We start from the raw sequence: 14,677 nt of genomic DNA, 5'->3' as shown, positions 1-14,677 counted from the left end.
GCTGGCGTCACCATTCAGTAAGTAGACTTTCTCTTAATCTTCCTGCTTCATTGTGCCCCTCACAGTTCCCTTCTGCCACACCTGTTGCCTCTGAGTTCTGTGCCACCTGTGCTCTATTCCTTCAGAGGGTACATTTACCTTCTTATGCTGGGGTAGGAGAGGGGCAGTCACCTGACTGTGTGGGGATACGAGTTAGATCTATGGGTCTAGGTATTCCTTGCAAAGGCTCTTCATAAATCCTCCTGTATTTAGTGTACTCCCCACCCATGCCTCCAGTTCCTGGGTCTTTCTGGATTTCTGTGACACAGTCTGCCTGCTTCTCAGCCTTCTTCAAACACATAGGATTTAACTTTCTCTGCTAGGTCAGTTGCCACTTTTTCTTCCCCTTTTCATCTTCCAAAAAATGTATTGATATCCCTCAACTGCTACCCTTTTCTTTCCCATTCTGTTTTCCCTTCTGGGTTTATATACGTTTACTTTATTTCTCCCATTCTGAAGGGGTCGAAGAAGAGAGTAGCAGTAGTGTGTGCTTAAGCTCCCAGGTTTAAACTGAAGCCCACTTAGTTCTCTCAACAACACTAAGAATAACTGTGCTCATTTTATGTATGAAATTTCATGGCCACTCAATTAGTAGGGGGTGAAGCTACATTTGGAACATGTCTGTCTGACGCTAAAACGTATGCTATCATTGTATACCATAATATCCTTGCCATTATAAGACACCTTCTCCTCTAATTAAGCAAAGACTGCATTTAAAGAAAATATACCCATTAATTTAATGCAGAACAGCCTTAGGCAAAATCAAAATATTTTACTTTTTTCTCCTGTTAAAGAAGGAAGCGTATACCAAAGTCTTCGAGTAATAATGCATATCTCAGAAAAAAATTCTTTTAACTCACAGGTGTTTTACATCTTCATTGCTGCATGTAAGAATTTTTACTCAAAACAATAACCAATAATGGAAAGTACATATCTGTTTATTGAACTCAGCATGCATCCCAACTTTCAAAGAGTTCATATCTTGCATGATCACTAGTTATATTGCAGCCTCTTTCTCTCTCTCTAAAAGAGAATGTGTATTTCTTTTAGTTGATGGAATGTCAGGGGGCAAAATAGCAACAATTGACTCTTGGAAGGCATGTGCTTTGTCCAGTGACAGCAGCCACTGGAACGATTACCTAAAAGTCAAGAACCAGAAGGTTATGTGGACATTTTTCATTCATGAAGACTCATTGTCTAAACTGTACCTTCTAGGTTTTAGGTAACAAAACCAAGGCTGGCAGTGCAGTTGATTACTAATTTGTTATTTATTCCACCAGGAAAGAGAATGAGGGTCTCTTATTCTACGCCTCTCAAGACAGGAAATAATAAATTATAATGTGGTGGCTGATTGCATGGACTTTGGTACTTAACTGAACTTTGTTCAAATCCTGGGGCCTACTAGTTGCGTAACCCTGGTGAATAATACATCTCTAAACACAGAGCTGCCTTATTTAGAAAATGTGGGCAATAAGAATAGTGTCTATCTCAGGGAGTTTTTATTAATATTATTAATATTAAAAGAAGAAATGCAGGTAAAGGATTTAGCATGGTGTCAGGTACATAATCAGAATGTAGTAATGGGCAAGGGCGATTACAAAAATCAAAGGTTTCCCTGGATAGACCCTTAGAAAGGCTAGTGAAATGAAGATAAACAGAAAAAGTAGAGAGTGGTTATGGGAGAAGCAAAGATTTATTGAGGACTACTGCACACCAAACATCGTACTAGTTACATAGCTTAATAATTTCAGTCCTGCAATAATTCTGAGTCGTACGGTGTCTCCCACTCCCCAGAGAAGGAGGGAAGTAAACTGGGCTCACGTGGAAGTAGAACTGAACTTCAGGTTCCTGCCTGCCTGACTCTGACATCTGTTCTGACCCTTTACGTCGTGCGCTTTGCTAAAGCCGGATGCTAAACTGACTTGAAGTCAAGTCATCTGTGTATTTGTAATCTATTTCTGGTTATTTCACTAATCATATGTTATTATGGATACAGTACAAAATTAATTCCTCCTTCTTTCTTTATTCATCCTCAAGGAGGGTGAACAATAGTTGTCTCTTTCTCACGGGGTATTAAAAGTAATAATTTCTAGAGTTATTTTAGAGGACAAGTCCCTAGATAAAAAGAATAATCAAAATTTAGAACAAGAAGGGCTTTAGAGATCACTGGGGAGAACCTGCTCAGTCCACAGAGGGGGAGGCCTAGGCTTAAAGACAAAATCATTTGTCCAAGTTCTGACAATGAGTATTTGGAGGGTGGTTGTCTTCTCTGCTGGTGAGGCTTGGGCTGAGGCAGAGAGATATTTTTCCTCGTGGAAGGCAGAAAGACTGGCTGAGAACAATAGGTCATACTTCCTTGTGACTCTTGGACACAACCACTCATCTTCAGGCATCCTTCCCTCTACCTGGAGGAGAGAAGCAGCATAGCTCTCGTCTGTGGTCACAGACATGTGGTTGACCTCAAGATTTTCCAATCCATTCTTGCAAACCTGCCTCTAATCCCACCCATAGCTAACCAAAATAGTTTCTAATATTTACAGTGGACTTATTATGAAGTATTTATAATATATAAAATGTATCTAGTACGTGGTAGTTCTTTTATTTTATTGATCTTTTCCTCTATTCTTTAATATTTCCCTTGGCCAGCAGAGCCTAGGCAATTGGGGTCTCAATGCATCCACAAAACTGCAGAAGAGACGTGTAATTATCAGAAGGTTGGATGTGCAGTAGATATCCGTTGAGAGATCACAAGACGAAAAACCTATCCTAATGATGTTCCAAACCAGATATGTGTCGTCTTTTCCAATATCTACAACCTCTTATTTTTCATTGAAAAACAAAATAAGCAATCCTGTTAATTCTTTCAACAGATGCTTATTCTACTTTTAGCTTTGAAAAACAGCCCATCAGCCTTACTGATGATCACAGTGGAAACAGAATATGATTTCTTTGATCACTTATGGATGGGGAAGGAAACCGGCTCCCAGCCCTGCTTCTCCAAGCAGGATATGCTGTTCGCATATCCCGCACAGGGGAGGAATTATGCTTCTTTTTGTGCCCGTAGTAGAAAGTGAACGGGTGCCAGGCTGTGCACATTAGCAGAATACAATAAACACAAGTTGCTGACTCAACCTATTGTGCCGAGTGCAGCAGAATGAAGATAGGAGCGTTACGATGGGTCCTATTTTCAAAGATGAGGAGAGCTGTAAAGACTTATATGCTACATTTTTTTTTAGTTCTGTAAATTTGAAACTAATTTACTCACACATACATAATCCTATCATTAAACACTAGGAAAACACCTTTTAAAAACTCATCTAACCCCAAAGTTAGATGATAACCCACAAAACACATTTAATTGTCAATTCCAGGCTTAGAAAAAGAAAATGCAATAAGCAGGAAGACATTAAATAAAGAATGTTGTAAATAGGTTTCACAGCAATCGCTTGAAAAGGTAATTATTTTCCAAAGCAGTCACATTGTATCCCTTCCATTAAGGATATCACAGCGGGGAGTTGTGACATCTTTCTAACAAAGTCACCCTAGGTATTCAAGCCATTGTTTTCTAATAGCAAAGCCCTTAATCCTGCCAACCTACCTTCTAATCTTGAATGGCAATACAGTTAGTTTGTAAAGCTGGAAACAAATCTTGCACAGTTGACTAATTATCTAGGACACCAGGGTAATTCTTAACGGAAGGAGTGTTAATTCTCAGGCCCCTCTCAGTAAGCCTCTGCTGTTGTTTTTCTTGCATCAAAGTAAACAGTTCATGTATCACTATAGGTTAGAGTCTCTGAAGACATTTTCCTTCTCAAAAAAAAATGCCTTTGAAGAATTTAGGCTATACACAGTCCCCTTAATGGTGTATTGCACAAAGTGATTATGCACACAGAATCATTACCTTTATAAGGAAGTTTGAATATTTTTGGAATGAAGGTTGTTGGTTTTTATTTTGTTTTGTTTTTAGTTACTCCCTGTGCTATTATGATAATGCCATGATTGAAGATAGTCTTAGGAGTTCACCATTCGGGGTTAATTTATTATCTTTTACACCCAAAGGGCCAGTTAAAATTAAATTAGTAAAGCATAAGTCATTTCTATGTCTGTCCACCCCACAAGTTTGGTTAAATAGGGCCAAAGCTGACAGTTAGGGATCAGAAACTTTGCTACCTGCCCACCAGGCAAGCCGGGCACCTGTAAGTGTTTTGGTAGTAGCAGAAATGGGGAGGCTGTACATTTTCTTACACATTTTTAGTTAATGGCTGATCGCATTTGGGGGGGTATAATGTTTTGCCTCATTTATCATGGCATTTTAATCAGTCAGTCAGTAATTAATAGCTATTCATTGAGATACTTTACTAGGCACTATAGGAAATACAAATCATGAAGAGTAATTCCTACCCTCAAGAAACTCATCATCCCTTGTTCTAACCAATGCAGAAGAAAATAAATACTTTGTACACTTCAGGTTCCAGATCAGGTCAACAGTCTTTTGGAAAATCTAACCAGAATTAATCCAGAAATGGGAAAGAGAAGCTGGTTTTAGGAGACGGGGGGAAATAAGCAGCTCTGGATGCATTTATTGGAAGTGAGGGAGGTGGAGCCATCTAAATGGCATATCCTCGAAGACGCTGAAAATAGAAAATTGGTGATCACATGTGTCTATGGACTGGATACGTACTCATCAGGATGGAGTGATCAAAGTGCAGGGGAAGAAAGGCTTTGCTTCTCCCTTCCTAACTTCTGTAGCTGGCTCTGTAAAATAAACTGACGACAGGTAGATGAACAGGAGAAAAAGTAGACACATTTATTATTTTTTAATATTACATACAAGGGGCATCACAGGGGAAAAAATGTGAATAGGCAAAAGAGATTTGAGAGTTTATATACCTGTCTCAATAGGGGAAGGAGAGAAGGGATGTAGGCAATTTAAAGGAGGGGAAATGATTTTTCGGAAAGATGAATGGGCCCTTAACAGAATAGATGGGAGGTATGACAGCATGCGACAAAGTGTGTCTGGATGTGGTGTCAACTTCTAGTCTCCTCTCTGGTGATTAAGTCATCTTCCCTGGTTGATGAAACTTCCAGGGAGGGGCTTCATGACAATTGAGCTCCCTTTGGAGGATCAGGTTTCAGGCAGATGAGGGGAGTTCAGAAAAAGAAAGCCTGTCCCTGCATTTGCTGTTTTTCAAGTGTCTTCGGCTCAAAATAATCAATATACCAAAGTGGCACATTTAGGGGTGGCATGTCCTGAACTCCTCCCGAAGAAAATAAGAAAGTGAACAAGGACCTTGAGCAGCCAGGTACAGTGAGAGAAAACCAGATGCCCTCGGATAGAGCTGCAGGGCAAGGCTGTGGCCAGGGGCAGGAAAGGAGAGAAGGCAGAGAAGTTAGAGAAAGAATAGTTGTTTCCATGCTGGGCTTCCAATTTCCCTCGAGTTCTGATTAGTCATAGAGCCCTTCGATGATGGCCGCCATAGTTACACAAACAGTGTTTGAGAGATTCAGAAGATCAAGGGCCAAGAAGTTATCCACTTAACCTTAGTGAGGACGGTGAAACAAATAAAGGACTTCTCAATTACTAACTGTAGCTTTGCATCTGTCCCAGATGTTGGTTATTTCCATGGGCAGAGGTACTCATGAGACCATGATTAAAGATGCAGTCTCTGAAAGGGATATTTTTTTGCAGATTATTCTCTAAGCTTTTGGTAATAATTAAATAAGCAAGTTAAATAAATTCAAAGCTCTGTGTCACGGTGACGTGGGACGCTGGAGAAAGAGGCAGATGAAAGAGTTAAGTACAAATCCACTCCAACCAGGAAATAAAAGACACCTCCACATATATATCCGTGCATGACTTTTTAGCACGTTCACTTGAACTATAGAAAGAAAAGAGCCTTCTCTGAGTGCAGGATGGCATTTTACTTTGGTGTCTGTAAGCCAGTAGTGGTTTCATGAAATTTACAACTCTTTCTGTAAATCTTCCAGCAGCTCAATTTTGAAGGGATGTTTCCATTTCTCAGCCTTCTTGCCTACTTCTCTAGATCCAAAAAAAATGAGGTTTCTATCACAGTAAATATTTTCTGGGGCACTGTGGCATAATTTTAAGTCGGACAAGTTAAGCCACAGCAAACTGTGGGAAGTCATTTCGGAGGAATATGGAAATGGGGAGAATCTGGCTAAATGTCACCATGTTGCAGTACCTGAAGTAGCCCAGGAGACCATGCACTGGGATACATTCTGCCGTCTACCCCAAACAATACTATGTTCTGCCTTTTTAGGTGATGTACACTGCATGCCCCGGCCACGTCTTTGTGCTTCACTGCTTGCTTTCAGTCCCCACTCATTCTGCTCATCTCAGAGTACAAAACACCACAAGAATTTTACCAATTGGAAAACACTTTAATTAATCTGGAGGAAATTACGTTTTCATAGATTGTATTTATCCCTGTCAAAAGAATAAGCCAAAATATTATTTAAAAACTTGAACCCACCAATTAACATTTCTCTGAAAGAGAAAAGGATTCTTTCCACTCTATGCAAGTGCTCCAGTGTGGCCTTTCATGATGTTTTGAGGTTAAAAGTGAGGCTTTTGAAATTAAGGGGCAAAGGAAGGAGACTCCCCTTTTTAACTACACGCTCTGTGCTAGATGGTGAGATATCATTTCCACTTATTCCATTTGTGGGGAGCTTTAAGTATATTTCTGCAGTTGGCAGAAATTTCACTTTTATTCAGGGAAGTAATCCATGGATTGGGGATGACCGGAAGGACAGGGTGGCATTGAAAAAGATATTTGGAACCAAGATACATTTGACAGGCAGCATAGAACTGATGAAGGTGAGAGGCATCGTAGGTCAACATTCACAGTCATCTCTAAGAGCAAGCTTGTTTAATGAGGAAATACAGTAGCAAAGGTTGGTTGGCCAGATCCTAATTAGGTAAGAGGAAACACAACTAAACCTGCATTAAAGAGGACAAGGAGAGTAAGAAATGAATGATGTAAAAGGAAGACTGACAGATTGAGAACGTGGGCATTGTCTAGCTGCTCTCCAAACGGCTGCGCAAATTTACAGTTTCCCCAGTTGTGAAAGAGAAGTCTTTCCCCCAATTTTGTCATTGCGTGATGTCATCGAACTTGAAATTGTTTACCAAACTCAAACTTTATCTAGGCTGTTAGAAGTCAGTTGCTTCTGCTGAGGAATAGCTGGATGGGGCTCAAAGCGGGATTCTGGGGAGCTGGCACGGTGTTGCTCTTGATCCGGCTACCGGTTACACACCAAGGTTCAGTTTATGGAGATGTGTCAGGCTGTACAATTAGGATATGTACATATATTATACTTCAAACAAAAAGTTTAAAAATGCTTGACAACCTAAAGTATCGTGTTACGGTTTTAATCTGGGATCCCCTAATTACCACGGAGACGGAACATCTTTTAAATTTCATTGGTCTTCTGTATTTCCACTCCATGCATTTATCCAAAAAGATCTCAACAAATCATAGGGAAATTTTGATTTTCAAAGTTAAAGAAAGACTTTAGAAAAGCATTCAGACATTCACACACAGAGACAACACATACACACAAACAACCCCACATATAAATTAAAAATTCTACTTCAGCCTAGGAAGAAAACTCACTTAACTTACCTACAATGAAAAGAAATCAAGCTTGTTTCAGATTTCACCTTCACAATATTACATGATATATAAAAATAAAACCAAAAGAAAACAACAGAGATATGATCACATATGAAATAATTTTGAAATATACCTCATATGTAACCTTCCTATAAAGATTTATTGAAACATATTCCAGTTAATTGAAAAACTAATAAAAGAATAGCAAAATTTTGGTATAAGTAAATTGCAGGTTTATATAAATGTTGTAGGTACAGCACTAGCAGTGAAATATAGAATTTAAACTAGTGCACATATCAAAAATCTTTCTTATAAGTAAAAAAATCTCCAGAGAAAATAAAGTATAGAGAACATATAACAGAAGATACAAAACAAACTAAAATGGAGAAGGGAAATTTAAAAAGAGAAAAGCAAAACCAAAGCAGAAGGAACAACAGTAAATTCAAAACTTGGCATTGTGGGCCTTCGGCATGAACGCGAGAGTCACCGCGGACAGCGGAAGGTTGATAAAAAATGATTCCATTATTGCAAAGTTGCTTAATTATCCAACCTCAGGGTTTCCATTCCAAACTGGGTCCCTGGTAAGGAGAGAAGCGCAGAGGAGCATTTGGAAGACAAGAGGAGGAAGAGAGTCACAATCCTCTTAAATAATCGGAGGTCAGTGGAGAAAAGAATGTGAGCAGGTGTTCCAGGCCCTGGTGGCTTGTCCAGCCCAGCACAGCCCACCTCTGACCCCATGCTGACATTTGCTGTGCTAGTAAGTCATTAGTTAATATAAACCAGACACCAGTTTTGCAGGTCTAGGAGGCAGGACACAGCTACAAACTGTAACACTGTTGAAAGGCCAGGAGCTGAAGAAAGGTTTCTAGATTCTGTTGTGGAATTTGGCCATCCCAGTTGAACCTCCATCTCTTGGTAGAGCAGTTGGAGATCCATGGACAAAATGCAGGGAAAGGGAGGATGGGCTCAATGTAAATGGCTCAGGGAAATTATCTGTAAATGGTCAAAGGACACTTAACCTCCTTAGGCTTACTTGGTGGGCAGAAGAAAGGCCCTCCTCAAAGTGAATTTGGGGTTAAATGTGTCAAACCCTTCCTAAAAGGTGGATAGTGACGCAGAGGAATTGTAACTGAGCAGGACCCTATGGGGTCTTCCTGGGGCAGGCCTTCCCCCATATCCTCTGCTTTAGCTTCTCTCTGAAGTACTAGATAACAGTATCTGATGCACATCTCCTGAGTTGTTTTAGATGCTAAAACCCCCCACCAAATGGAAGAGGTTAATTACTTGATGACCATGAGCACATAGCCCCCAGGCCTCCTGGAGCCTAAGTACTGATAAAGTTAACCCCTGTGACAATGCCCTGTTCTGATTGACCATCAGCCAATCAGAGAATTGTGCAGAAGGTGATCACATACCCTGCGGACCCCACCCCCAACCTGGCTTTTAAAAATGCTTTGACAAAACCCTTCAGGGAACTCAGAGCTCTTTAGGGCCTGAGCCACCCATCTCCTTACATGGCCCTGCAATAAACCTTTCTCTGCTCCAGACTCCACGTTTTGGTGTGTCTGGCCTCACTGTGCGTCAGGCACACAAACTTGTGCTAACAGGATCAAAAGCAGAATTTGAGACCTTGAGATGGTGCTGGGAGCCAGCCCTTTCTTCCCCACAAGAATTAATGAATATATGATGGTCTTCCGACATTTTGCTTCTCACAGTACAACCCCAGAGGTGTCTGAAAGAACAAAGTCCCAAGACTGAAGGATTCCTATGTCTGGGAAAGGTGGACTCTGATTACCAGTGTGAGGGCATGGAAATTCATTCTGAGATACGGAATATTTCCTGTCATATCAGTAACCAAAGAATGTCACAGTCATCAGCGACTGCAGCCACAGCCTATGGTGAGCTGGTGAGCCCTGGGAGAAATCAGAAAGGAAAAAAATACCTGCTATCTAGCAGCCATCAGACTGCATCCGCTCCCTAAGGTGAGCCCTGAGCAAACTCAGGTTGTGAAAACACAGGATACTGGCCCCAGAGGGCTGAGGTGCATATCAAAGGAATGATTTCAGTGAGCCCAGACTCTTGCATCTTCCCATATATAGAGAAGTGCTAAGTTCCTTAACTTGGGATATCTGGTTTTCTTTAATGAACAGTAATCTTTTGAGATTCAGACTACCTGCCCTTTGTTGCAAAACTCCTATATATCCTAGCTCTCCACTCACCTCCTCGGAGCCAGTCTCTCAGGGTTACTTGAGATGATACCTCCCAGGCTTTAAGTCCTAAAAATTCCCTCCGAATAAAACATAACTCTCAACTTTTAGGTTGTGTGTATTTTTTAAGTCAACGTTTCTGTAATGCATTTTCTTTGCTGCTGGATTATTTCCGAGTACAGGCCATGAATGGGGGTACCATTCATGTTTATTGAAGCTATTTAGAGTATTTTGGAGTCCATATCCAAAGACCATTATGGAGTTCATGGCTGAAAGGAACAAACTAAAAACTAAAATCAACAATATGACACCTGTCAATTTTCCAGGGAATCCCTGGTCAAGAAGATGCAGATTTGGTGGGATGAGAGAAGGAAACAACCATAACAAAAGCTTACAGTGAAAATGTTCGGGCCTGAACATACTCCAGATGAAAAGTGAGAGCTGGAATGGAAGAAGATGGTCCCAGAGAAGGAACACGCAGGAAGGAGAAATGCCAGGACCCCAGCTGCAGGTCAGAACTCTGGAAATGTTAGGGGGAACACTGACTGAAACCACCTGCCCTGGCCAGGCCTGATAGTTACCACTCGCATGAATTATCTTAAATAGGAGGTCCTGGTAGAACTAACAAGCTACCACCAACCGGTAGAATTTGGTAAAGGTCAAAAGGAGAGAGGAGACGCCAGTCCATATATCCTACCAACCTCCCAGAATCCTTCTTACTGGAATGTATCTTGGCTGAGCAATGCGTGCACCACCAGGAAGGACCATGAGTCAGAATGATTGGCCAGAGACAACCTGGAAACGAATCCCATCACCATAAAACCCAAGACTATGAACCATATGGCAGAGCAGCTCTCCTGGGTTCCCTTACCCTGCTGCTCTCCGCTAGGGCGCGCCTTCCCACTAAAGTCTCTTGTTTTGTCAGCACGTGTGTCTCCTCGGACAATTCATTTCTGAGTGTTAGACAAGAGCCCACTCTCGGGCCCTGGAAAGAGTCCCCTTCCTGCAACAGAAAGAATGCTGGAATATACTCACTTGTGGAATGCATCTCTAGGAAAGAGAGCAAAAGAAGTTGCCCAAGATGATGACTGAGAATTCTGTTTACAGCAGGCCAATGTCAGCAGCTTAATCTTAGTTACAAAGGAAGAGATCATATCCATCACACAGAAGCTCAGGTGTCACAGAGAAATGGGTCTGCAGAGTCCATGAACAGCCCAAGTGTTCAGGTGATGTGGGTGCTGGGAATCCAGACTCCTCGAGAGCCTGTGAGCACCATCTCAGCAGCCTGGGGGGCTAATAGGCCACACCTCTCTGCAGTGATGCCAATTTGCAAGACAGCTAAAGTCATACACCTTTCTCCCTGCCTCTTTCCCAACCTTGCAACCTTCCCAAATTTGCTAGAAGAAGAGACTTAGCTGGAAACTAGAATATCAGTGAAAAAGACAGTGGGTTGAAGTTCTGGAATAAGGAAATTCAGAGTGGAAAAAACAGAGCAAATGAAGAAAAAGCAAACAAATAAATAATAGAAGAAAGTTTTGAGACTTCAAATAACAGAGTATGGTTTTGATTTGTTTTTTGCCTTGAAAACAAAAAGAGACTTACATCTAAATGTCTTGGTGACATTTCAGATTTTTAAAGATCAAGGACACAAGCAGTAAAACCAAGTAAACTTCAGACTCTAGCTCCCATCTTCTGTGTAATAGAATCTTGCCAAAATAGTGGAAGAAAATCCACAGAGTTTTGAGGGAAAAGGGAGTGGCCCAGAGTTCTAAACGGAGAAAACTTATCATCCCAGCACTAGGAAATGATAAACATATTCTGATACATGCCATTACTCAGAAAGTGGAACACCCTTGTCATATTAAAAATGCCCAGGAAGGAAGTAAAGGAGATGAACAATAGCAATACCAATGAAACAAAGTACCCATTGAATAATTGTTTGGATGGTTATATGTAATTAAAATGTCAAAATGTTTTGAAAGAGAAACCACAGAGTGAAAAGCTTAAGTGTAACACCCTAGTTTAAAAAGCTGAGATAATTCTAACACAATCTGGGAGGTAAGGAAAAAAGAAAAAATGTAAAGCCAGTTAATATTCCTAATATGAGACACTGAGGCTTTACTGATAATATTAACAGGGCAAGAAGGGTCTACATATTTTTAATGAAAGATGCTCTTGAATAGACTATGAGTAGAATGTATATTCTCCAAATCAGTAGAAAGATAAACTATGGTACACCTCCCCCAAGCCCCCACAAAACCACAGGAAAAGTGAAGAACAGAACAACAGAGAAGCATGACACACAATCGCATTAACTGAGATAAAGTGCACATGGGTCAAATTCCATCTTTAACAGAGATTGGTTTCCAATTTGGTCAGAAAAACAAAATCTAGCTAAATATTATGTTCAAGAAACTTGTAAAACAAATTGAAGCACAAAAAAAAAGTTTTAAAGAGATGGACAAAGATACATCAGATAAGCACAGATAGAAAGTAGCATGACAATATTAATATCAGACCAACTAGAATGAAGGGAAAAGGAAGCACTGGGAAAATGGGGGCCATTTCATAAATCAAAGGCAGGACCTAAAATTAAGACATAATTGTCAAGAATAATGAAAGGACCAACCAAACACAGCACTAAAAGATACGGAGCCAGTTCTCCTAGTTAATCTCCTCAGATGAGCAAAACTGGAAACAGTGGAGAATTACCTGCTCTTAAATTAAACAATTCTATTATTTGGGTTTTTAACAGAAATTATTAACATTTAATTCTATTTTCTTCTTTATGGTGTCTTTTGTCCATTTGTGTTTTCTACATTGTATTTCTGAATGCTTAACCAAGTATTTTTTTTCTTGTTTAATAATAAGAATATTTAAAGTCAGGAATTTTCTTTAAGTATGACCTAGACCATATCCCATTACATTTGTAAATGTACTATATTATCTAATAGTCTGTGATTTGATCTTAATTTTCCTTTTTATTCAAGCTTTATTTAGAAGAGTCTACTTTTAATTCCCTCCTAATTTTATTTTTTGAATTAATTTGAGTTTTTTCATACTGTACTCAGAGATGGTGACCTGAATAATGTTTATAAATAGTTCATGTAAATTGAAAAACATACATTCTCTACTTGCAACATGCACCATTCTTGTTTATCTGAATTTTCTTAGTTTTCCACAATGAGCATGTACTATTTTTGTCAAGAGAAAAAAGATGTATAAAATTTAATTGACATAAAAATCCTTTTGGTCATATTTAAATGATGGGTCTGTCAGTGGAAAGAGGTGTTGTAGTTCTTTACTTTTTGATCTAAAAGTTCGGAAACAATTCAATGAAGGAAATGGTGCATTACAGTTTTATATTGCAGGAATTAAACCCCAGATGTCAAATTACATACAGGAAAATTCCCCTCCACACAATCACAGAAAAACTACTTTGGCTATATATAATGTCCAAATTTTGTTGTTTTGTATAGAACAACTATGAATCGGCATGTTTAGAGCCATATTAGGTCTCTTTTAGAAAACAAAGCTGAAATCAGTGTGATTTCTGCTTCTCTATTCTTTTTCCATGAAACACACCTTGAATTGTTGGGCTTAGTACAATGTCCTTTGAAAAATATTTACCATTTCAAGACAATGCTTTTCCAAATCAAGCAACTGGTATATCGGAAAAACACTGCATAGAATATCAATCATTACATACAAATATATTGCACATGTGGTGAATACTACTTAAAGTCTTGCAAATATATAAACACGATATGGGAGAAATATTGATAAACAATTCCAGAGACTGTCAATTACAATTATAACACATTAGAAGAAATGAACAAGTCTTTAGTTACAATTGATTGTACTCTAAGTTGCTTGTTTGAAATGCAAAATGAACTTCTCCATTTAAGAAAAAATACATTCAGGCAAGCTCAAGAAGCTCGTTTAACCCACAGTTCACTGAGCCAGGTCAATAGCTGAATGAGAGCAGGTTTCAGGGTGTTTCTGCTGGAGAACGTGTTTGACTGGAGACCAACTGGAAGAGAGGGGGTGACCTATTGCAGCTCTGGTGGGCTCCAGTGGGCAGGTCCTGGGAAGACCTAAATGGCTTCTCAGGAGAAGCTCATTCTCTGTTGCACCCCTTCCTCACCAAAAGTTTTGGTGCTCCCTCATCCCTATCTATCAGTGGCTTTTCCATGGCTCGAGGTGGAAGCCAGTTGTGATCAACTTCTCTTTTGATCTTTCTATTATTAAAAGAAGCGTAGAAACATTCTGTTTTCTAAATAAATGTTTATGGGGATGTTCACACATATGTAATTCAGAATAGAAGTCTGCCCAATGTTATCATATATTCAGCTATATGAGGTATATATATATTTTTTTTTTAATTAATTTATTTATTTTTGGCTGCACTGGGTCCCCGCCGCTGCGCACTGGCGCTCTCCGGTTGCAGCGAGCGGGGGCCACTCCTCGCCGCAGCGCACGGGCTTCTCATGGTGGTGGCTTCTCTTGTTGCGGAGCACGGGCTCCAGGCGCACAGGCCTCAGCAGTTGCGGCACGCAGGCTCTAGAGCACAGGCTCAGTAGCCGTGGCACACGGGCCTAGCCGCTCCGCGGCACGCGGGATCCTCCCGGACCAGGGCCCGAACCCGTATTCCCTACAATGGCAGGTGAACTCCCAACCACTGCGCCACCAGGGAAGCCCAGCATTTATCATTTTTAAACACACTATAAAGCTCACTTATTAGCATGGTTTGTTTTCTATCTCCTTCTGCTAGAGTATGAGCTCCATGAAGAC

The sequence above is a fragment of the Leucopleurus acutus genome (assembly GCF_964270905.1).
Source record: "Leucopleurus acutus genome assembly, chromosome: 9".
Taxonomy (NCBI): domain Eukaryota; kingdom Metazoa; phylum Chordata; class Mammalia; order Artiodactyla; family Delphinidae; genus Leucopleurus; species Leucopleurus acutus.
Note: the sequence above shows the minus strand (reverse complement) of the source record.